Genomic DNA, 25,921 nt, shown 5'->3' with positions numbered 1-25,921 from the left:
TGAAAAAGGAATCATCCTTGATGCCTTGGGGTTCCATGTTTCTTCCCTGTAGTGCTGAAACCCCGAGCAGGCGAATGGGGCGTTGCTGTGTGGGAATGGTTTCACGGACCACATTGCTCAGCTTCCAGAGGCTGCTGGAGCAGAAGAAGGTGAGCCTGTCCCAAACTAACACCTGTGCAAGATGTGAATCACCACAAGAAAGGCTAACATATAATTGCCCCCTCAGAAAAATAAAAATCATGAGTGAGAAATAAAAAATAAGCATCTCCAAATATTTAAATAGATTTTTAGAAAACAAACAACAAGTCAACATCAAAGTAGTTTAAGAATTAATAGGAAGATATAAAAAGCTGTTTCTGCAATGAAAAATAAAATCATTGAAATTTAACTCAATGAATGGTTTGAAGTGTGGACCAAAAGTTGCTATCGAAAAGTATTACCGATTTGTAAGATAGAGCAGAAAAAAAATAAATAAATGTGGATGAGGAAAATTATAGAAAATATGGAATTTATAGAAAGGATAGGGCAAGGAAATCCAAGATATATTTCATAAGAATTCTAGAAAGATTTGGAGGAAGAAAATATTCTAAGATATACTGCATGATAATTGCTCAGAAATGAAGAAAGGAAGTAAGTTCTCATATTGAAAGTTATACAAAGTCCAAAACAGGATAAAACAAAATATCCACTCCAAGAGTCATTAGACTGACATTACTGAATATGAAAGAAAAAGGAAAAATCTTAATAGACACACACAAACAACCAAACATCTAAAACAGAAAAAAAGGAGACAACAGCAGACTTCTCAGCAAAGCATCATATAACAATACAGAAGGATGATGTGGCAGACTCCACTATTTGTTCAAAATATTTGCTGCCCCTCTCTCTGGCACCCATCTCTTTAGGAAGAATGTGCTTCTTATCCTTAACCAGAGGCATAAGAACTTCCAGATTTCATTATGTACAAATGCCATTTGAGAGATCTGCTGAACGATCGAGTTTCTCTACAAGGAAATCAAACCAGAAGGAAATAGTGTGATACAGGAAGTACTTTTGAGCCAAAAATTACAGAATCTAGTAAAAATGTTTATTAAATTTATTGAAGTGTATACTTTATAAAAAGGTGTGAAATAGAGATCCTTAAAAATGTGATTTACACAATGCTATATGGATGTCAATTATATCTCAATAAGCCTGGAAAAAAATTTAAAAATTAAAAAACAACAGTAAAATAAAAACATGATAAAACTACCAGAAAAATATCATGGTTGATGGCCGTGAGGAAATAGAAAATGAATGCATTCAAGGCGCCAGCCCTGTGCTGAGTGGTTAAAGTTCTGCATGCTCCATGCTCCACTTCAGCCACCCAGGTTCGAGGGTTTGGATCCTGGGTGCAGACCCACTCCACTCATCGGCCGTGCTATGGAGGCATCCCACGTACAAAGCAGAGGAAGATTGGCACAGTTGTTAGCTCAGGGAGAATCTTCCTCACACACACACACAAAATTAATGCATTCTTAATTTCTTGTATTGTTGGAGAAAGAAGAGTTGTTAGATATTTGTGCTGAAAATTTACAGATTATCATCGAATGAATAGTAATAGATGTGTTCTTATTTTTAAAGTGCACTTGGAATATTGAGGAAAGTTGACCACATCTAAGCCACATTGGAAGTCTCAATATATTCAAAATAATATAATATGGATAAAATTCTCTGATTACAGCTCAATTCAATTTTAAATGGACAATTGTTAATATGCAGTTGAAAGCCACATTATGTTTAGAGAACCAAAAACAGACTTCAAAACAAACCAGGGGTCATTATAATAAAAGGTCTGACTCCATTTTTTGCTTTGGCTGCTGACAGCTCTCCATCCACACCCTCCCTCTAACCTGCACCCGCACCTGAGCTCGCTGGTGAGGACGCACCGCCGTTCCCTTTTGACCCCACCAGGAAGTCCAGTCTACACAAGCCCCTTCGCATTAGCTGGAACCCTCGGCCACCCCACCCCAACTGAAATCAGATCCCCAAACCAGTCTCCTCTCTTTGCCCTCTCAAGTCACTTTTGGACCCATTTGAAGTCTAACTTATCCTCCTCTGACAGTCTCATTATTTTAGTAACACACTTTTTCACACCCTCTTGGTGTTTGTGTGGCATCATCATTCTTGACACTGAAGAAAATTTTGGGTGGGGGTCTGTCTTGCTTCCTCAAGACAGTTATCACAAAGGAAAACACCCTAGAATTAATGAAAAAAGTAACCCAGAATATCGAGGAAACAATCATATATCAAATGTTGTAGAACCCAATTAGAGATAATTAGAGGGGAGATAGCCTTAAATAAATTCTTTATATTAAGGAAAACTATAAAATAAGTAAGTCAGGCGTTCCATTAAAAATACTAGGAAAAAAATCAGAGTAAACACAGGAGTCAATATAAGGAAACTAACAAATATGTGAATAGAAGTTAAAACATGAACAGACAGACAAGATTCTCTAAACCATATTTTTGAAACACTAGTAAAATAGATATTTTTCTAAGATATCAAGCAAAAATAGTACAAATAAGCAATATTATAAAGAAAATTAGCCAAGCCATAGATACAGCAGAGCTATAATAATAGTAATAATGATTTTATTCCTATAAATATGAATGAAAAATTTTTCTAGGTTAATATAAATACTGAAATTATACAGATGAAATAGAAAACCCAAATACAAAAAAATAAAGGAACAGGAATAGTTAATCAAAAGTGTCTACTACCTCTATGCCCTCTCCCCAGATAAATCTGGGACAGTTTTTTATAGACATACATTGGCAAACAGGAGACAATTCCTTTCAGAAACAGCTTCAAATAAGGGAAAACCTAGTAAACTCATTTCATGGAGGTACTTTTGTGGGCAATGTTGTGAAAAGTACATCCCAGAAAAAAAAAGAAAATATAAGCCAAACTCAGTTATGAATATAAATGTACTATATTGTTAAACTCCTCGGATATTGAATCTAGCAAAATGTACATATACGAATAAATGAGTTTTATTTTAGAAATGGAAGAATGGTTCAACATGAGCAAAGCTAACGTGATTTACCACATTAACAGAATAAAGAGGAAAACAATACTCGGTGCAAAATATTATTCAAAGAATTGAACATTTATTCAAGAAAAATGAAACAAACTAGGAATCGATGTGAACACAGAAAATGTGCTAAAGGCTGCGTATTTCAGTAAACCTGGTGAAACTTTAAGTCATTTCCATTAGAGTCAGAGAAGTGCAAGGACAGCGACAGAACTGCCCCTCTTCAAAAGTAAAGCAACGAGCAGTAGCTCAAGAATAACGTTGTGGGTCCTCGCTGTGCACGGATTCCATAGTGATGAATCTGCCCACTTGCTAAAATTTATTTGTAACCCCCAATCAAGATTCATGATGCCTTCATGGCCGTCTGTGGTCAGGCACAGACAAGGTGGTGGAAAATTTGACTCTCCCCGCACACAGATGCTCAGCTGAGGTCCAGCAAGGCAGCGCTTCTCTCTTGCTTCAGCTCCTCGGGTGTAGACAAGTGTCTTTTCCACAGCCTCCTTAGTATCATATTTTTCACATTTTTGTACTTTTTCATGGTGATTTCGCTCTTTAAAATGGCCTCCACGTGTAGTGTGAAGTCATCTACGTGACGAAGTGGAGTATTCCTAACACAAGAAGGCGGGGACGTGCCCTATGGAGAAATTACCTGCGTTAGATTCTGGGTTCCATTTAGACACGAGTTATAGCGCTGTTGGGCTGAGCTGAATGTTAATGAACGACTAATGTGTATTAAATAAGGTGTCTTTAAATGGAAATCCAAATAAAACAACTGATGCATTGATCCGTCGACTTTGTTGTGACCTGAGGCTGGCAGGAGTGGCCCCAGTGTTTCCCTTGGAACAGCAGGTCAGTGTTAGCTGATTTAGTGTGTGTGGTGACTGCACAGAACACAACTACTGAAAATAATGAGAATGAACCGTAAGTCAATTGTCTTTACTTGGAAAGTGTTGGTATTGTCCAAATAAAAATTACAATAGAGAATTTAAACACAACCTTTTAGAATATCAAAATATAAATTTTTAAAGGTCAGGTCATGATACTCAAAGACAGATAAAATGAACACATGACAAAGATTTACTTAACTTATAATTAGTGAGGGAACCAGCAACATGCTACAAGTGATGCAAAGAATTCAGGCAACACACATGCATACAGGAAATCGTAAACGCTGCAATGAACTCACATTACAGATGCAAACCTCCTCAACATCCAAGGCTTAAAGTCATTTGCATTTTTATGGACAAGTATCATTTGCATTACTATCAGTTTGGTAGAGAGAGTTGTAAAATAGCTCAAAGACAAAGAAAGACACAGATAACCAAAACATGTGCTGGACGGGACTTTCAATAATCTGTCTTGGCATCTTGAAAGAAAGAAAAAAATTCTTTCATAATGTTTGTGACATGAATAAATCAACGTTTTGTACACAATCAGCATGCCAAAAAAAATAGTGTTTTCATACACTCGTATTAAAAAATTGGAAAATAGATTTTTAAAAAAAGATAGTTCCTTCTTAATATTAGCAAAATGTCTAGGGTGTCCTTCTAGAGGGGGGTGACTAAGAATATAAGCAAAATCATTTTATAGAAGAATTTGAAAATACGATATATAATACAGTTTCATTGACGAGAAGACTCAATACACAGATATTCTGAGCTCTCCCAAAGATAAACAAAAGCTCACAGACATTTCAATCAAAATCCCATTAGGACAGACTGATGCTGAAATTCAGGTGGAAAATTAAAATGGAAAAACTTCAAAAGCAATCCTGAGAAGGAAGAACAGCTCCTTAACAGACAATTAAAATTTGGTAATATTGAGACAGTAATGGGATAGCTGGGAACACACTCAAGAATATATGAGCTGCAAGAAACTGAGAGCATAAAGGGAAGACTGGTAAGTGTGCAAAGGGAAAACAGAAAAACACTTTCTACAGCAAAAGGCGCTACACAGGTAAATACATGGAGGAGACTTGGAGGGAATATTTGCAAAAGAAAAAATAAAGGAAAAAGGAAACAGATAAGTAATGTTTTAAATAGTAACAAAAAGGATTGCAATCCAGAAAAGGCCACCACCTCATGGGAGGAGATATCTGTGATATATTAATTAGCAAAGACCTCATTTTTAGAAAAATACATAAATTAAGAGAACAATCTATTAGAAAAATGGGAAAAAGAATGTGCCCAGGCACTTCACAAAAGGGCAAATCCAAATGGCAAATTAAAACAGGGAAAATTTACCTCAGAAAGACAACATGACATAACCACTAGCCTGGCACATATGTCAAAGTCTGATGATGCTGAGAATTGGCAATTATATGGAACAATGGGACTTTCATATGCTGCTGGTGGGAGAATAAATTATATAACATAATTAGTTTAAAAATGATATTATCCAGCAAAGCTGAAAATACAACAGTCAGGTCCTGAATGTAAATGACGTTTATGTATGCTTGTGTGCTCCTGCAAACTTGGACAATGCCACTCACAGTTGCATTGTGCGTGCCAACTCCAAACTGACATAAACCAAATGCCCATCAATAGAATAGACGGATAAACCGTAGTACATTCATACTGTGGCATACCATATAGAAATGAAAATCAAACAGAAGAGACACACATGAACGAATCTTAGAGATACAGTGTTGAGCAAATGACAGTAAACATTACAAAAGATGTAATGCGTGATAACATATATACAGCACTAAAAAAGCCAACATAAAACCATATTATGCAAATTGAAACAACAATCAGATACCCCTGCACATCCGTTAGAATGACCAAAATCCAGATCACTGACACCAAATGCTGGTGAGCACCGCGAGAACAGGAGCTCTCACTCATTGGTGGGAATGCAGAGTGGTGTGGCCACTTTGGAAGATAATTGGGTGATTTCTTGCAAAATTACACATCCTCTTACCATATGGTTCAACAATCATACTTCTTGGTATTTACTCAAATGAGTTGAAACTTATGTCCACAGAAAATCTGCACACAAATGTTGATGGCAGCTGTATTCATAACGGCCAAAACTTGGAAGCAACTTAAATGCCCTCAGTAGGTGAACAGATAAATAAACTGTGGTACATCCAGTCACAGGAATAGCATTCAGTGCTAAAAAGAAATGAGCATGGATGGACCTTGAGGGTATTATGCTGAGTGAAATAAGTCAGAGGGAGAAAGTCAAATACTGTATGATCTCACACACAAGTAGAAGATAAAAACAACAACAAACAGACACATAGCAATGGAGATTGGATTGGTGGTTACCATAGGGGAAGGGGGGTGGAGGGCAATAGGGGTGATTAGGCTCATGTGTGGTGATGGACTATAATTAGTTTTTGGGTGGTAAAGATGATGTAATCTACACAGAGGTCGAAATATATTATGATGGACATCTGAAAGCTATATGATGTTATAATCCAATGTTACTGCAATAAAAAAATAATAAAATAAAATAAAGAAAGAAATGAGCTATCAAACCCAATAAAGACATGGAGGAACCTTAAATGCATATGACTAAATGAAAGAAGCCAATCTGAAAAGACTGCATGATTCCAGCTACGTGACATTCTGGAAAAGGAAAAACTACAGAGACAGTAAAAAGATGAGAGGTTGCCAGCGGTTCCGTGACAGGGAGGGAGAGATGAACTGGGGGAGCACTGAGAATTTTCAGGGCAGTGAAAATACTCTGTATGACACTATAATGATGAATACACGTCATTATACATTTGTCCAAACTCACAGCATGTGCAACACTCAGAGTGAACCCTTAACGTAAATGATGGGTGATAAGGATGTGTGAATGTAGGTTCATTGATCGTAACAAAGGTACCATGTAGTGGAAGATGTTGACGGTTGAGGAGGAGGTGCATGTGTGGGGGTGGGGGTATATGCGAAATCTCTGTACCACCTGCTTGATTTTGCTGTGAATCTAAAATTGCTCTAAAAAATAGTCTATTTTAAAAATGTTATGTTGTTAGGGATACTTAATTAGGCATAAATACTAGAAGGAAAAAATCAAGAGTTGAATAAAATTAAATGAAGATGGTGGAACTTGGGCTGGGAGGTGAGGCATTGGGGAGGGTTCTGTGATGCTGGTTTTGTTTGATACCTGAGGGTTCTAGGTGTTTCTTTGGCAATTCATTGAACTGGACATGTTTTATTATCCATTGATCTTCATATTTAGATTTATGGCTGTTCTATACATTTATTACATATTATGTGAAAAGTAAAAGAAATGCATGCAAATATATGCAAACTATGACTGAAGTTCTGCTGTTGAACTTGCTTCAACAAAATAATTTTATTCATCCCCAAATGGACATATCTCTGTTGAAATTGAAAGCAAGCTTTTAAAGGATGCATTACAGACACTACCAAGACTAAACAGAAAAACGTCAATTATAATAAACTTAGAACATGAAATTTATGTGTTTACAAATAAAATAATTTGTTTCAACTTTAAAGTTAAGGTGCTCTCACGTGAAAGGAAGCTTCACCTTCATTGTGTCATTTTTAAAAGAACAACATTGTATATTTTCTATTTCATCCTTGTAGGGCGGTAGGATCTTATTAAAGGACAATTCACCTGAGATCTTCAAGTAAAATTTCCAAGAGGAAGGCAAAATGTAAAGCATTGATAAAATTCCCTCATATGAACCCTCAACCACTACTGCACACATTTTTAACACCTCTTAAATATTTTGGAAGGTTTGTATGTCAAGGTGCAGAACCATTTATATGGTGTACTGTGTCTTACTTATTTAGGAGAACTGGAAGGTAAGACTACCTTTTCAAATATGTTTGTAATTTTATAGAGAGTGACACACAAGAACTGGGTAAGTGTTTTCCTGTCAAGATATCGGGATGATCCGGGGGCTACAGACTCAGGTGGGACGGAAACTGCCCGTGTCGTCTCTCATTCTATCTTGTTGAGTTTTGAGGAATACAAACGTGTGGGCTAACGAAATAACGCTTACCTTAAAAGCATGACGACTTGATTGAATGGTGTCAGGAAAGTCCTCCCCTGCACCCGTATCTTTGAAGTTGGCACAGAGATTGGTGACGGTCCTTGTTGGTAGGTTACCACAGTTCAAACTGTGCCTCCCCAGCAGAGTCACAGTGAGGATGTTGAATGGAAAAAGCGTGGCTGAAGAAAACAAAACAAAGACGATTTACACCAGGAGCCTCTAAGAAATATTACGTGGGCTGAGTACGTCTTGGCTTCCAGCCCCTCGCTGTAGGGTACCTTGGGGTTCTCCTTCTTCTTGCTTCTGGTTTCCTCCCACCAGGCGCCCGGCTGTCACCCACCCTGTACTTCTCTCTATTTCACATCTCATTACCGCAAGCTTGAGCATCCTGCTGTCTAGAAATAGGAATCCTTCTCCAGACCTCCCCTCCTACCCTTCTGAGACCATCAGACCATCTCGCCTCAACCCAGACAAATGAATACACAGAAGGCCCCTAAATAGTGCGTTATGAAGCACACAGGAGGCAGTAAATAAGCTACTGTCATCTTTGTGTCCTTAGGTCACAGAATTTTACTCAAATGCCATAGAGTTCCTTTGAACTTCATTTTGTGGATGCATACTGTTAATTGTTTCTTCATCCAAAAAAGTAATACATTAAACTTTTCAGAGTTAAAAAAAACCTAAAAGAAGGGCCAGCCCGGTGGCATAGTAGTTAAGTTCGTGCTCCACTTCAGCAGCCTGGGGTTCACAAGTTTGGATCCTGGACGTGGACCTACACACTGTTGGTCAAGCCATGCCTTGGAGATGTCCCACTACAAAGTAGAAGAAGATTGGCACAGCTGTTAGCTCAGGGACATTCTTCCTCAAGCAAAAAACAGGAAGATTGGCAACAGACGTTAGCTCAGGGCCAATATTCCTCAGCAAAAGAACAAAAAACAGAAAACAAAAAAAACCCTAAAAGGAACAAAGTAACAATTTTTGCTATCGTTAATGTTGAAGAACTCACTCTTATTTTTTCCAGACACACAAAGAAAGCAGTTGAAGATGCAATATACGTCATTTTTAACTTTAAGTATTTGATACATGATGTTCTAATATAACAATAGAATTTTCATTTTTCTAGTCCTCTTTATTTTAATGCAAACGTGGAGAGTTTTGAAGAGTGGTGTGTAGCTGTGGTTGAGGCTTATGTGGAAACTGCCAACAAACAGGATCCTGGGCAGATGCTCTTGTTTGTCTGATTTCTGACTAAGGACTGATTTACTTTCTCAGTAATATTCCCTGTCTTGATAAAGGAATATTTAGAGTCTGAGTCAATGTGTTTCTCATAAATCCTGAAATCACCAACTTGTTAAAATAAATTTACGATGAATCTTAATTTATTCTACTTTTAAACCCTCATAAACCTCATTTATTTTTCCTTTTTGGCATTTTTTAATAAAGAACAGATGTGCAAATACAAATTAAAAAGGTAAATTCTGCCATATAAAAATTGCTTTAGGAGCCGTGAAGTTCTGCAAATGTGCTTTTCTCATTATAATTAAAATATTTAAAGTAGATGTATAACAAATGCTGAATTCCTCCAGACTCTTGCCTTACACATCGAGCTTTGAAGGTGAGAAAAGTGGAATGATCGTGAGATGAAGTGGATGTGTAATTTTGGGTTCAAACGTGATATTGATTTCTCAATTTTGTGTTGATTATTCTCATTTCAATTCTGCTTATATTGTTTCACCATCTTCTCTGGCCATTGTGTCTTCAAAATGATTAGGGGCACCTACCATGGGAGCTTAATCATTAAGGCGCTTTATGCAAGAAAGTATGAAACAGGCCTTGATGAAGAAAGAACAAAAAACCTTAAATTATTGCTCTAAAACAAGTTGTTTTAAACCATGAGATTTGTTATTGGCTCGTGTATTTTAGGAATATACACACATAAACCTCTTTTATCCTTCTTGTAGACATATTTAAAAGCTGTAAAGGAATTCTTCTGCATATCTGTAGAATATTCATCGTGACAGGCTAATAATTTAATAACTAAGTCAACACTAGGACTTCTGCTGTAATGAGACATACAATTTAGTTTCCTGTGAAAATCAAAGTGACACTTTCAAAGAGAAAAACATTTGTATTTTTCATAACAAGGAAATATTAAATTGAATAGTTTAAAATAGTCATTCCTGATCCTCCTGAGTGAATAATTTACACCTGTTTTAAATAGGTATATTTTATGTATTATAGTTTATTGAAATATATTATGGTTATATATATTTTATCTATATTATATAGGGTTTTATGTATCTTGAAGATATATTTGGTTATTGAAGTATATTATGATTTTTTTGCTAATCAATTATTTCATAAAATATTTGATAGATTCCCATTATGACAAGACAGTGTGAAGGAACTGGAGTAAAGAAAAAGATCTCTCCATTTAGAAGCAGTCTTGAAAGGCCATTTTCCTGCTGCATTTTCTTAACTAAGCAGCTTAATCTAGAATTTATTTTTCTTCATTTGGAAAATTAAGACATTTGGCAATTTGTTTATGATCAATAAGATTCTTGATATCTAAGAAATTCAATTAAGACTATATATGGCTGGAAACTGTGGTTTCTGAGCGATGACAGTTCCCTAATCCTATGTTAGACTGTCCCAGTTGGAAATGCCTTCCGAGGCCATGGAGTCAGCGAGGAGAAGCCAGTAGTCAGGGGCCTCTTGTTGACTGAGAACTCAGGGACCAGCCCAGGGGTGACCCTTTCAAGGAGCCATGATCCCACCTGCATCCACAGAGAAATGAGAGCAGAATCACAAAAATGCAAGGAGGATCTCAGTGGAAAACACACATTCAAGGCAGTTAGGTAAAATATTTTCTTTCCTGATTTCTCAAAGAAAAGAATGCTAAAGTCCCAGGAAATATACTATAATAGAGAGAAATGCGTGCAATCCTCTCAGCAGTGCTGTACCAGCTGGTGAGAGACCCAGCACGTGGACCCACCGTCAGTGGATGTAGTTTTGAGCAAAACCTATGGAACAAAGAAACAGTGCCCTTAAACCAGCTCAAATTCACTAAGGTTTATTAATAAGTTAAATGTAGCATTTATGTAAAACATTGTAATCACATAGGTGGTCGTAAAAATTATACATTTTATTTACACATCGCTCCATCTGTCCATCATCCATCTATTCTTGATAAGGAAATCAGAGAGATTTTGCCTTTTAATCTTTCTTAGGATCTGGAGCGCAGATTCTCTCCCTAGTATGGAAACAGTGCCATCTAGTGGTCACTGAAATTGCAGCCCCGTGCCCCTGCACATTTCTTACAGGGCTTTTCAGGAATAGACTGACTCACAGAACAGTCACAGGCTGCATGCTGCAGCTGCTGTCGGTGAAAATAGACGTAAAAAGTAAACGACCAGCCTCTGTATGTGTGGTGGTTTTTGTCAGCAGTATTGTACACAGTTGTTTGGAATTGGCAGTTATTCAAATGGGTCCATTCCGTCCAATACTTGAATAGCTGGAAGAGAGACTGCAACTCTCTTAGATTTCAGGAAGACATATTTCAGAATATTTCACCACTAATTTCCTTCTTTTCCGGGGCCTAAGAAGAAATCACAACTGGCTTCTCCCACTAGCTTGGTGTGCACCATTTTTACCACTGAGAGATCAACAACAACAAAAAATGACCAGGTGCATCTCCTGAGCGAATGTCATTTCTGAAAGATACTTTGTGCTCCTCTAAATTCTTTCCAGATGCCAGGGCACCTCCTTAAAGGGCTCCCATCTTTATTGCAGGGGGAAGATGGCCACTTCTCATCCTGATTCCTGATGACGAGGTCCGTGTAGGAATCCTGTAATGCCCTGTAAGTGGGTTATTAGGCACCTGTCAGAAACCTGATTGTGCGTCAGCTTCAGCACAGCTCACTGGATGCTCTGTATCTACTTGTAACAGCCCAGGCGCAAGAAGTGCAAATACAGCCAGCCACAAATTATCCAACAGACATTTTCATCTAATTTAAATATGACAAGGCTGTTTTGAAGCTCTCAGCCTAAATATATTTATATTACCCTCAGAGTGAAAAGTCTTTAATTTGGTTTGCATAACATTGACATGACTCCAAAATAAAATAGCCTCCTGTCTTGGTAGTTGAGTTATCGCTACAGTGTAAAAGTCGATAGAACAAATATTGCTAAGAAATGTAACTTTCCATTGATTTGTTCAGGAGTACACTCAACAAGTATGTACATTTCACCTGGCAAACAGCCATGCTTTGTTTTCAGAAGCAAAACATTTTAGTGGAATAGTGCAGAATCAATCCTTAGTTTTTGTATTAGGCACTAGAACGTGCTGAAAAGAGAAATATAAGTAGTAACTTTACATAAAGAAGTTTGGGAAAAAAGCAATGACAAATAAGTGACTTCAATAATAAGAAATACTATAACTGGATTTCTTTAATTTTCCACCCGTATTATACTTCCTTTGTCACATGAAATTAACACTTAATTTTCTACGTGCATTTAATAGTTTCTTCCACATACTCTTCAAATCATTCAACAAATATTTATGTAACACCTTCTAGGCATTAAGCAATATTAATGTATTAATCAATTTTAGTTGTACTTACTTCATTTCTCATTTTCTTCAGAATCCAAGCAGCTTCTTTATTTAAATTTTTCTGCTTAAAATGCAAAATAACCTTGAATGAGTTTTTCAACACTCTAAAATGTGTGAAATGCATACCACAATGTTTTTATAGTCATTGTTCTAAACTTTTCATCAAAACTTCCTTAAACCCACTTTGGATTCTAGCCCCAAAGGCTCTACTGGGTAAGCAATATATTACAAAACCAGAGCTTTCTAACACCTGACCCGGTGGCTTTATCGCTCTATATTCTGAGTTCGCAAAACTCGCACGTTCTTGGCTGTGTTTGCTGCACAGAGGTAAAGTTGAACTTACACTAAAAAACGAAAAGAGGTCAGATAAAAACAAAGGAGGGAGAAATTTCCACAGTTTGAAGACTAACCCACACACCCGCCGAGTCCCTTATTTTATAGAAGAACAAACACACATGTAATCTGAAGCACTTGGCTTGAGCGCTGTGTTCCGCAAGTCCTTCTCCCTGTGGCTCAGGTTCCTCACGTGCAACATAAAGATAATTATTCCTACATAAAGGGTTTAGGTCATGATTATATAAATGCATTAAAGTGAAATTTTTGTATGTCAAGGACTATCTTAAAATATTTTGATGCTGTCTTGTTTTAGAATACCTTACTGAAAATCGTAAATACATAAGGACTCTAAGAGGAGAAAATGATCTATTAACTTTTCAGTTTAATTACATTACAATTATCCTAATGGGTGAAAATAGCTCGTGGGCATTTTGACCACACTGAAAGCAGTAATGACCCAAGCATGCTTCATTACAGTATTAAAATTCAAACATCAGGTTGTAAATATGGCCACGGACTTAAGAAGTGTACTCATTTCGAAAAATTCGGTGAATATACAAGTTGTGAAACTATGTAACACTTAACCCTGATAGCTTTCTTCATAAACCAATACAGTTTCCACTTTTTTAACTATTAGACCCTAACAATCTGAATAAATATTGTGCTCTTCTTTTAATTCATCCATTAAAAAAAAATCAAAGCTTTAACAAGTAGCAGATCTGTTTTTAAAGAGAGGAGAGTTTGGATAGTGTCAGAAAAATAAAAGGGGTTTCAATGTGTATGTCCTATGTGTAATTGTAAAGAGAAAAAGTGAAGAGAAATCGCTTCACATGATGCTGGAGCAGTGGTGGGGAGGGGAAGAGATTACTGACTGATATCAATATTGCTCCTCATAGACACTGAAACAAAACACCAGCAATAATAATCGCAAAAATAAACCAAAACCGAGGGGATTATGCATTAAATAGAAAAGTATTAGTGTCAGAGCAAGTACTGGAACAAAAACACATAGATTATGTTCACATGTGAGTGAAATGAATGACAACAAGGATACAAAACACGGGAGGGAGGAAAGAGGAATATTTTATAATTATAAGATACACACGCTACCTGTGAAATGGTACAGCGTTATTCACATTGGACCTGATTGAGTCATAAATGTATGTGGTAAACTTTTGGGCTACACCTAAAAAAAGTAAAATAGAAGCAGAATTGATATGTCAAGAAAGGAGAGAAAATCGAATTAGATTTAACCGGCTCAGTTGAAACTACAAAAGGCAGAAAAGGAGTGGAAGACAAACATAGGAATGAACAAGGGCAATGGATAGAAGAGTAGCTGACGCAGCAGATGTCAATCCAGCCACATCAACAACCACCTTGACTCTCATCCTGAGGAGGCTAGTCTCCCTGGGCCTGAGGAGATGGCCATGGTGCCCCTGGGTCTTCAGGTGCAAAGGCAGGCGGTCCTTCCTCCTTGGGACCTATGCCCACAACCTCTCTTAGCCTCTAGACTTGTGGCTAGACTCAAGTCCTATCAGGCCCCAGAAGATGAGATACAAAGCATGACCTGTGAGGAGGTCACGAAATGTTCATGATTTTGACGGAAACCTGGAGAATGTATGTGGCAATGGATCTTAGGGGTGTGGGGTCAGGACAGAAGGAATACAAAGTAGGATCAGACAGTGCTTTTTGATAGTGGCCCATTAAGCAGATTCTGGATTCAAGGTATTGATGGGTTAGTAAGAGCTCTGATAGCTTGTTTATTGGCTAAAATACAGACACAAAGGTGGCCCACACCAAGCAAAATCGAAATGCCAGAATTCCCTTGTTATAACGTAAAGCTGGGATCACGTTGCAAGAACAAAGACTGTGAGATAAATATGAATATGAATTATATGTGTGTTTACATGTTGCATTATTAGACTTTTATGGCTGTGTAATAGATTACGGCAAATTTAGTGATTCAACAACAGACACATATGACCTCGCGGTTCTGTAGGTCAGAGGTTGGGCTCGGCTGACTGGATTCTTGGCAGAGGGGCTGGGAGAGTGAAATCAAGGGGTGGGCTGGGTGGAACTCTTGTCCGGGCTCCTCGGCTGCCTTGCTGGCTGTCGGCAGGGAGTCACTCTCAGTTCTGGGGCTCCTTGCCCAGACCATCTTCAAAGTCAACTGCAAAGAATCCCCCCTGAGGCAAATCCCTCTCATGCTTCACATCCTTCCGACGTCTACATCAAGACTTAAAGGGCGAGTGGGCAGGCACCTCTGGATAAGCTCCCTTTAAACTCAGCTGTGCCATAGAACCTCACCTGATCACAGGAGTGGCTCTGCCGTCATATTCCTGCTCATGGCCACTCTCAGGGGACGGCGGGAATGTGGAGGGCCATTGTAGATTCCACACAGACACATGGGGTCGCTGAGTGTTTTCTCTGGGACACAGGGTGTCTGCTTCTACTGCAAGGCACTCATATATCCTCATGAGCCAAAGGCAGTGGGAACTGAGTCAGGTCCCTCCATCCTATTTGGTTCCAGCTCACTGTCCTGGGTTCCACTTTACCCTCTCACATACTTGGGATGGTCTCCTTTCCCAGAATGCTCCCTGTGGATGTCACCTCCAGCATCAGACACAGACACGACAGACTCCCAAAGACTGTGTAACCAGCGTTCACAGTCCTATAAGGCTAATGCCCTGTTGTAGGTACTCCTGGTGGTCTCACTTCTCTGATTAAATCCCGACAGATACCGAGACTCATATGTTATCCTTGATAGTCAACTTGCTGTTCCACACATTGTCTTTTCTTGCCAAGTCAGTCTCAAGTTCTTAAGGATAGACAGAAGACGATAAAAATTAATAGTAGAGATATTACTCAGAGACAAAAGCCCCAGAGCTCACTTACTAACTGCCACTGACTTGTGGTCTTGGGGAAATCATGCAGCTCAGTGAACCTCAGGTTGTTCATGTGCTGAGAGAAAAATGATGTTAATGATGTCCCCTGGCTCACAGAACTTTTATTTGTATGACTTACAATTTAAATGCTTTTGCAAATGCCCATGAATTATGGGTGATATGACTTACGATTTAAAACCAGTTTTGCAAGCTCTGGATGTTACAGAGATAGTCTGAACATTCTAATTCATGTTTCTCCAGAAATGCTCTGTAGGAGTGTCATACATACATTTTAGTTATGCAAATATATATATATATATATATATATATATATATATATATATGTTGGATTTAGTCATCTTATGTTTTAATTAGAAATCATTACATAATTACATTCATGGAGACACATAGAGAATTAGAGATAAAGAGTTTCTTTACCTCCCCCTCCTCCCTCTCTCCCATCACTTTCTCCTCCAACGCCTTCTTTTTCTCCTCTAAAAGAGAATGTCTGTTCTTTCTAAAACCAGTAAGAACTTTACAGAGTTTTCATAAAAACAGTAAAAAACTATCAGAGAAGATTGCCTGAAAACAGAATTAACACACTTTCCTCTATAAACAAATATAAGACAGTGTCTCTCACCTGGGGATGACTTTGCTTTCCCCGGGAATATTTGACAATGTCTGGAGGCATTTGTGGTTGTCACGACAGGGGTGGGTGCCCTACTGGCACCTGGTAGGTAGAGGCCAGGGGTGCACAGGGACGATGATGCACAGACAACTGCCCACAGCAAAGAGTTCTCTGGCCCCAATATTTCAACAGTACTGAAAATAAGATTGAGAAGTGCTGACATGTTATTTAGTAAACGTTGGCTATAATAGACAAGATTGAAAATACTAGATGTAATTAATAACAGTAATATTATTCCAACTAAGTCAAACTGATATTGATCAAAGAATCATTGAAAAATAGCAAAGCTGTGGAAATCAAGCAAAGCACAATGGCTGCACCAGCTGACAGCGCTGAAGGCACCTTCAGTTTCTACAGCTGACAAACGTTTGTGGTAATTACAGGTCATGCCACTTGGAATCGCTGGCCTGTCCAATACCACGTGGAAGCAACGATCACCACCCTGGGAAAAGAATGAAGCAGGAGACGCCCCTGCTGTGAAGGATTTAGTATTTCTGAAAATTCCAGTTTGAGAAAGAGTCATTCCAACTTCCATTTAACTTAACTCCTTGTTAAAAAGCTTGTCTCATTGCTGAAGTCTCGACCCCAACGTTGGAGTGTTCGTGGAAAATGTACGAGACAAGAGCAGGTGGGACATGCACTAATTCAGCATGCTGAGATTCAGAAATCGCGAGGGGAGGGCAGAGTTTGTGGCAGCTCACTCAGGAAGGACTGAGTAAACTATATTTTGTTAAATAAATTTGAGAGTGCATTCTGGAACCTTCTACGTGTCTTAATTTCAACAATACAAAGTTCCTTTATCACGATAAATATTTTTATATCCTGATTCAGCTTTCATTCTCTTTAAGAAAAATGACAGAATCTTAAGCATGGAAGGAACCTCTTAAGTCATATCAACCAACTTTTTCCCGTGGAAAATAAAGATTGCGGAGGGCAAGAGAGAATCAGTGAGTTTCTCTAAGTGAGAGGTATTTGGTGGCAGATAAGTCCACAGGAACTGCTCATCACAATGTCTCTAGTCATGTCCCCTTCAAGAATCTGACCACCCAGGGCAACCAGTAGCTGTTCTCAGAAGTGAGGTGGATCTCTACCTCCCGCCGTCCCTCCCTCAGGGCAAAATAAATAACCAGGTGCCCTGCTCAAAGTTCTGCCTGCTGGGAAGATGTCCTTCATTCTGCTCTTCAGGGACCCCCAAAGTGGAGCTTTAGTTCTGGGGCTGTTCATTTTCAGGAGGAGCCAGCCTACCCCGCAGAGCTTCCTTAAAAAGAAAAAGGAAAAAAAGACCTGAATTTCTTCTTTCCAGTCAACATCTCGTGAGGTCAAAGATATGGTATGGATTGAGAAAGAGAAGGTAAATTATCAGAAATAAGAGCAAAGGACATCTGGACTACTTACTCATGGAGCTCTCTGTGCCTTTAGGAACTGTTCAAACCTGATCTTATCTACACCATTTCAATACGTATATAAGTTACGTATATATAACTACACACACATGCATGCTGTTGGAATGGTATATGCACATACAGATAGAGAGATAGATATCTATAGTGATAGATATAGATAGCATGTGTCTACCTACCTACCTACCTATATGTATATATGCCATATAGCTCCCATTTACCTTGTTTTATTGTGTGTATATTAGTTTTATATTGCTTCTATACCAAATCTTCCAGAAATTTAGTGGCTTTAAACAACTCAAATTTATTGTCTTACAATTCTGGAGTTCAGAAGTCTAAAATTAGTCTCATTAGGCCAAAGTGTAGGCATCTGCAGGACTGGTTCCTTCTGGAGTCTACAGGACAGAACCCATTTTCTTGTCTTCTCCAGCCTCCAGAGGTCACCTGTATTCTTTGGCTCATGGCCACTTTCTCCATCTTCAAAGCCAGCGGTGTATCACCTTCAAATCTCCCTCTTGCTCTCTGGACTCTGCTTCCATCTCCACAGCTCTTTCCCTTACTGTCACTCCTGGCTATATTTTACAGGGACCCTCGTGATTATATTAGGCCCATCCAGATAATCCAGGAAAATCTTTTCATCTCAAAATCCTCAATTTAGTCCCATCAGCACAGTCCCTTTTGTGGAAGAAATTAATATATTCATCGGTTTGGGATTAAGACGTGGACATCTTTGGGGATGGGGCATTATGCTGTCTATCATAGTGGGTCAGACAAGATCTAATTCATGAGGGACAGCTCAGGTTTCATGGTAACTTGGTGGCCCATGGTCCAGCATTCAATCTCCAGTAGGATCCTGAAACAAGTCAGGTGCTATTTACCAAAAAGAAAATAGTTTTCTGCATAGGATGGCAAGAAATTGCCAGAATATCATGAAAGTCTGTGCTATGATTCACCTACAGCATAAGCTTTGCCGTCTGCCACAGACATTTCAAGAACCATCATAGAGGCCGGTCCCGTGGCCCAGTGGTTAAGTTCATGCTCTCTGCTTCAGTGGCCCAGGGTTTCACCAGTTCGGATCCTGGGTGCGGACATGGCACCGCTCATTAGGCCATGCTAATGTGGCATCCCACATGGCACAACCAGAGGGACCTACAACTAGAATATACAACTATGTCCTGGGGGTTTTGGGGAGAAGGAAAAAAAAGAGAAGATTGGCAACAGATGTTAGCACAGGTGCCAATCTTTGAAAAAGAAAAGAACCATCATATCTGCTCTGAAATATGATCCAAGTGGCAGAGCAGTGTGAAACTGCCAGGAACTCTGGGATAATTTCATGTTCTGGACCCATTCAAAAATGCATCTTTTAATGGTTTGGAATAGCCTACCCAAAAGAATATATATTTAGCCTCCAAAAGCCAAATATTTTTGTTAGGCATTGTGCCTCTTTCTTGGTTATAGGAGGATCCAGATGCAGCCACTTGCATCTCATCTTGGGAGCCATATTGAAATGTGTCATGGACCCTAGACATTCTACTCAGGTGGCAGGCTCCTTAATGTTTGCGGGAATTATTTGCCAATCTCCAGCACACAGAAGTCTTACTATGGTGTTTAGATGAGTTATTACTTCCTGCTCACCAGGTCCAAGCACTAATGTGATGGACTAATGTGCAGTCCTGTGGAGTGGAGAAGTGATCAAGACCCATGTGGACCACTTTATGATGGAGTGATCAGCCAGGAAGCTGATAAAGCCCTGAGGAGGAACACTGGAGATGTACTTCTGGCCCTGATATGAAAGCAAACGGCTTCCCATGGTCTTTCCTAATTGGTATTCACACACACACGACGATTTTTCAGATCAGACACTGAAGTATAACTAAGAAGTGTAACTAGCATAATATTTCCATCTTACATCGTAAAAAGCAAATTATTGAACGATACAAAATGTAGGGGAGGAAATTAATTAGAATATAGTACAGAAAAAGTGAAAGCTAGAGAAAGGAGGATGAGACAAAATATGTTTGCTAAATAACTCATCTGTCCTTAAAAATATATGATTAATACAAGAAAAGGATAAAGAATCAAGAAACAGAGCGATATGTAAATTATTAAAAATTATGATCCTGAAACAGAAACCATTAACAGTGATTGCAAGAGCATAAGATTTAGGATTGGAGATGGAGAGAGATTTTTGCTTTTCACTGTATATTCTGATAAGTATATGGTTTTGCGTGTGGGTATTTATATACAAAATTTTATAATTTTGTTTAATTTGCATCCATTGTTGGATGTATATGCATCTAACTGCAGTGATACGTATATGAACATACACAAATCTCCACGTGTATCACTTAGTAAAGTAGCAAATTGTAGAATATGTTTGAGATGATTGATACTAGTGTATCCATTTTCTGATGGTGCATAGCAATGTTACCACAAATTTAGTTACAGGTCTGGGCACAGCTTAGCTGGGTCAGCTGGTCAGGGTCTCCCAGGCTGCAGGCAAGGCGTCCCCTGGGGATGCAGCCTCATCTTAGACTTGACTGCGGAGGGCTCTGCTTCCCGGCTGTCTCAGGTTTTGGGCAGAATGCAGTTTCTTGCAGTTGTAGAAGTGAGGGCTTCAGTTTCCTCTTGAGGCAACCTTCAACCCCAGAGGCGACCCATATTGCATTGCCTTGCAGAGTCCCCGACACAGTGGATGGTTTCTGCAAAGTCAAAGAGAAGAGAGTGACTTCAACAAGACAGATGGTGTAAATGTAGGTAATGTAATCACGTAACCGCCAACAGGCAAGCACAAACATCCTGTCCTTTTTGCCATATTCCACTGGTAGAAGGAAGCCATCATTTGTGTCCACACTAAAGGGGAGAGGATCCCAGAAGGGTGAGCACATCAGGACCTGGGGTTGATGAGAAGCAGTCCTAGAGTCTGTCTGACACACCTGTTCGTTTGGTTTTCTTACAAAATGTACACATACGTACTTAAATGTGTACATAATTAGAATATACATTTATTCATAAACACAAAATATTTGGAAGAACATATCCCAAAGTGTTAACCCTGACTGCCTATGGAAAGCAGAATTGGATGAGGGAAGAAAAGGACCATTTAGTTATTACCTTATACAAAACTATAAAATTTGAATTTTCTTTACCACGAATATATATTTTCTATGTATAATAAAAATGAAAATGTATCAGAAATTATATTTCAGTTGATAAAATGGGAAAAATCCTTTTCAAAACTGATTTGCTTTGATCGGAAAATTTCTGAAAAATACATTCAATAATATAAATCTCTTTTCTGCCATGAACAGTTCATATTAAATTTATGTGATATAATCTAATCACTGTGCTCACAGAAAGAGATGTTCTGTATTCTATGAATCTAGAAGACAAATTTATAAATTTTTCATTGTGTTATATAGATTTCACCACATTGCTCATCAAACAATGATAAATACAAATAGATTGAAATTCAATACATAGCAATTTATATTTAAAAGACAATGCAAGTTTTGGCTCCAAAGCAATTTTCCCTTTTCAGATCATTCCAATAATTCATTTTAAAAAATCTTGGATTATATTTGCATTATGTGATATCCAAGAATATACATCTTTACAAAATCTGAAATATCCTAAATTTTACAATACCATTTACTAGCCTAAAATAAAATAAAATATGATTCTTAGAGATTATTCACATGTATTTTAAAAATATTTTTTGAAATCTGAGTTTCCTCAGGAAATAGGATTTCTTTAGAGCATTTTTCAGTACCCGAAATGAAAGCACTAGAAAGAAAGAAACTCAATTTAGTGATGAATCTTGGATTATCTGACTCAAAAAGTTTACCATCAAATACTATATTATTGTCTTTGTTGTTCTCTGAACACAATGGAAGAGTAACTTCTGTTTCAACAATCTGCTCAGGGGTCCAATTTTCCAATTTTTGTGGATATGGCCTGGCACACAGTGCACATGACCCAGCATATATATCGTGTTGGATCAATGCTAAATGCTGTGACACTGATGGGTTCTTTGAAGTTTCATCATGTTACTTCAATTGAAATGACAGTGACTGTGCTTGGAAGAAAAAATAATGGAGATCTTGCCTCGCTGGGATTTTGGATGAACAACAAGCAATAACAAATGATGGCTATTTTAAGACAGGATAGAGATAGATAGATAGATAGATAGATAGATAGATAGATAGATGGAAAAAGATGATATCCCATGTTGCATGAATAACAATCACACAATTATTGTCAACATTTCACTCATGTAGTCTATTTCTTTGCAAGGAGATGAGACACTAGTCATGATTTTGAGTCCAACTATCTATGTATCTGTGTGTTTATGTAGGTATGTGTCTATAATAGTTTTGCATATTTTATTAAAATATTACCACGGTGTTATCATGCTGCATATGTCTTGCTGAAACGAGCCTTTTTACGAACTAATGCATAATAACATCTTGGTATTTTCTAGACTGATATTTACAGAGCCGTTTCATATGTCGAATTGCTGTACCTTGAATTCCACCACAGGAACTTATCATGTTTTATACATCACTTACCATTCCAGAGGACATTTTGCTTTTTTCATAAATTTCTCCAATAAAAGGACTGCTTAATGAGCAGCCCTGTACCTGTCTTCTTGGGCAAACAGAGGAGGTTTTCTCTAGGGCTGGTCCTTAGAATCAGATTTATTGCAGTTTAGGTGTGCACATTTCAGGGCAGCTAGGCCCTGCCAATTTCACTCCAACACAGCTATCCAATTTGCACTCCAACCTGTAGGGTATGATAAATCTTCATCTTCAATATTTAAAAAAATTTTTTTTTAAAGATTGGCACCTGAGCTAACAACTGTTGCCAATCTTCTTCTTTTTTTTTTAATTGCTTTTTCTCCCCCAATTTCCCCAGTACATAGCTGTATATTTTAGTTGTGTGTCCTTCCAGCTGTGACATGTGGGACATCGCCTCAACATGGCCTGATGAGTGGTGTCATGTCCGTGCCCAGGATCTGAACCAGCGAAACCCCAGGCAGCTGAAGCAGAGCACGCGAACTTAACCACTCAGCAACCGGGCCAGCCCCTCAACATCTTATTTTGTAAATTAAAACTTTGCGTATCTGATGAGAAAAAATGGTTTTAACCAGTAATGTTATATTTAATTGACTTGTGGCATCTAATTTTGCTGATGATCAGATATATATCTATATATCTATGTCTATCCATGTACTAAACAGTATACCAAATATACTAAATATGTGTATATACACTTGTATATATAAACTAAATAATACTTATAGACAATATGTATGTTGGTTTTAGTTTTTCTATCTTGCAATTTCAACACGTTTTTCTTTATATTTTATACATTAGAGTTTCATGATGTGCCTAGATTGTCAATTTGTTTTGGTTTTGGTACTGCTTTAATTCCACTCAGCTCTCAGTGGCCTTTTTAAGAACGTGGTAATTTACGTCACTCCTTACTGACGGGAAATGCTCAGACGCTTTGCTTTATCGTGCTGCTCTCCCTTTCTCCAGCTATGATTTCTTCCAGGAGCCTGGACCTTTCTGGGAGCCCGCTTCTCAGACCTCTCCACCTTTCTAGGTCTACCTCTCCAACGTCTACACCAGCGTCCAGCGCATGAAAAGACCTCGACAAATATTTTTCTGTCTACAAATGAGAACTCTCACCAGTCCTGAAATGATTTCTAAGAAATGCAGCACTTACGTGTGGACGTGTGGAGCTGGCCGCCTCCGCTGGGTGTGCAGGATGGATTCTCGGTAGAGCCAGGCCGTGAGCAGAGCCTGCAGCCTGCTGGATTTCCACCCCCACACTGCAGGGCTTAGCTCTCCAGAAATGGGCTTCCTATGTAAGTCACATTTTCATGAGACTGTGGAAGAGGAATGGAGACCATTTAAACTGGTTTGATGTTGGTAGAGAAAAGAGTTATAATTTGGAAGCAGACTTTGAAGAATCCATCTTTTCCCAGGCAATGGTTTGTATGCAAATAAAAACGTGCATGAAAGAGATCATCGTACTAAATAACTTGTCTGCCACCTTTGTGTTTATAAGGCCTCCCTTCCTCCAGCACTAAGCTATTTGACCATCAATTCCTGCACTCTAAGAGGATGATGAGTCATCTTTTTCTAATCTCCTCCACCCTCCAAAATGCACATACCCACCCCTGACTCCAAATGCCAATCAGCACTTCCAAATTCTCATTTTACCCCACATCTTGGTTCTTACCCCCTGTGAGGAAACAACAGTTGTGCACCTCTTCTCTTCAGAGCTGCTTCCCCTAGCCTATGCTTACTACCTTTCTGTCTTTGTCATCAACTCTGGACCCTGAATTTGTTCGGAATAACTTTATGGTGTTTGTAATTCTTCATCCCTTTGCTTGTTTAACTCGTTTTTGTTGCCTCTCCACTAGATGGCAAACTGTACTGAGCAGAGACTCAGGATTTATGGTGTTCTTAACCACAGTAACATCTTAATATACGATTACATAAAACATGAAAAGCCATGGTAACTTCTCTTAGGTTCAGGACATGGAAGTACATAATTGAGGGACATTGACCTCCACACTTAGGGAGCTGCTTGCGTGGTACCCAGACTGGCTGATGGACCCCCTCTGTTCTTGACTGTCTCCCATTGTACTAGAGGTTTAGCAGACAGCCAACCAGGAGTGACCACAGCAATATAAGGAAATCGTCACAAATTAACCCACAGCTAGCAGAAGGAAGGAAATAAAAGCGTTAGATCAGAGCTGAATGAAATAGAGAATGAAAAAACAATAGAGAAAATCAACAAAAACAAGAGTTGGTTCTTTGAAAATCGACAAACCTTTAGTGAGATTGACCAAGAAACAAAAGAGAAGATTCTAACTAAAACCAAAGATGAAGGTGGGGATATTACTACTGATTTGACAATAATGAAAAGAGTACTATGAACAAGTGTGCACTAAAAAATTGGATAACCCAGATGAATTGGATAAATTCCTAGAAACATAAAACCTACAAAGCTGAACCATGAAAAAATATAAAAGCTGAATAGACCTATGTAGTGAGGGATTGCATCAGTCATCAAAAACCTCCCAACAAAGAGGGGCCCAGGAACAGAGGGTTTCACTGGTAAATCCTACCAAATACTTGGTAGAAATGTAATTGAAATTGGAGTAGAAATGTAATAATCAAATTTCTCCCTTGCTTAAAAAGGAATTTTTTTCTTCCTCCACTCTTGTTTTTCCCACAGATGGTAATCTGGAGGTAGAGGTGAGACAATTCATTCACAGTGATGATGAGCATCAAGATGAAAAGAGTCTCTGACCTCAGGGAGCAGAGCTGCCTACTGTCCTGGGCTGCTAGCTCCTCCAGATGGTTATGGAAGAGAGAAGTGAACTTCGACCTCGTGTGACCCACTCTCTTTGTCATAGCAACCTAGCTTATATCCTAAAATTATTGATGCTCATCAGCAACCTGTTGGTGCCACTTTGGTGATTGAGCATCACATGCATAGTTGTAGAAAATTGTTCAAAAGGAAAGGAAAGTAGGCATTAGTTTAGAGTCTGATGCCAGAGGTTTTTGTTTGTTTCTACAGTTGCCAAAATTAGGGTAAATTTAAACTGTCGAAAATGACAGCAATTCATAAAGGGGCATTATATGAGTCTCTTTCATTCTCTCTCTTGATCCCAATACCCACATGTGTTCCAGACATCTTAACTCAAGTGGTACAAAAGGTCCTGAACCTAATATATATATATAAATGAAACACTTTTTCCCAAAAAGACATTTCCTATTCTAGAATTTATTGTAACAACCACCACCAAGTTATCATTCTTGACTACTGCCTCTCTTTTATCACAACAATATAGCACCAACTTTTCTTCTACTTCCAAAATACTTTTATATCTATCCATTTCTCAGCAACACTAACATCTAAGCCA

The 25,921-nt window shown here is 38.4% G+C and overlaps 1 long non-coding RNA gene across 1 annotated transcript; it reads right to left on the bottom strand.

The window, feature by feature from the left end:
* Nucleotides 1-16,533: 16,533 nt before the first annotated feature.
* On the bottom strand, nucleotides 16,534-23,804 carry LOC138921121 (uncharacterized). Its single transcript, XR_011433403.1, has 3 exons — nucleotides 23,707-23,804; nucleotides 20,420-20,675; nucleotides 16,534-16,707 (listed from the first exon to the last, which is right to left on the bottom strand). It is a non-coding gene; the product is annotated as an uncharacterized lncRNA (long non-coding RNA).
* Nucleotides 23,805-25,921: the final 2,117 nt, after the last annotated feature.

This window comes from Equus caballus, chromosome 27, assembly GCF_041296265.1.
Source record: "Equus caballus isolate H_3958 breed thoroughbred chromosome 27, TB-T2T, whole genome shotgun sequence".
Taxonomy (NCBI): Eukaryota; Metazoa; Chordata; class Mammalia; order Perissodactyla; family Equidae; genus Equus; species Equus caballus.
Note: the sequence above shows the minus strand (reverse complement) of the source record. Positions and strands in the feature narration are given on the sequence as shown.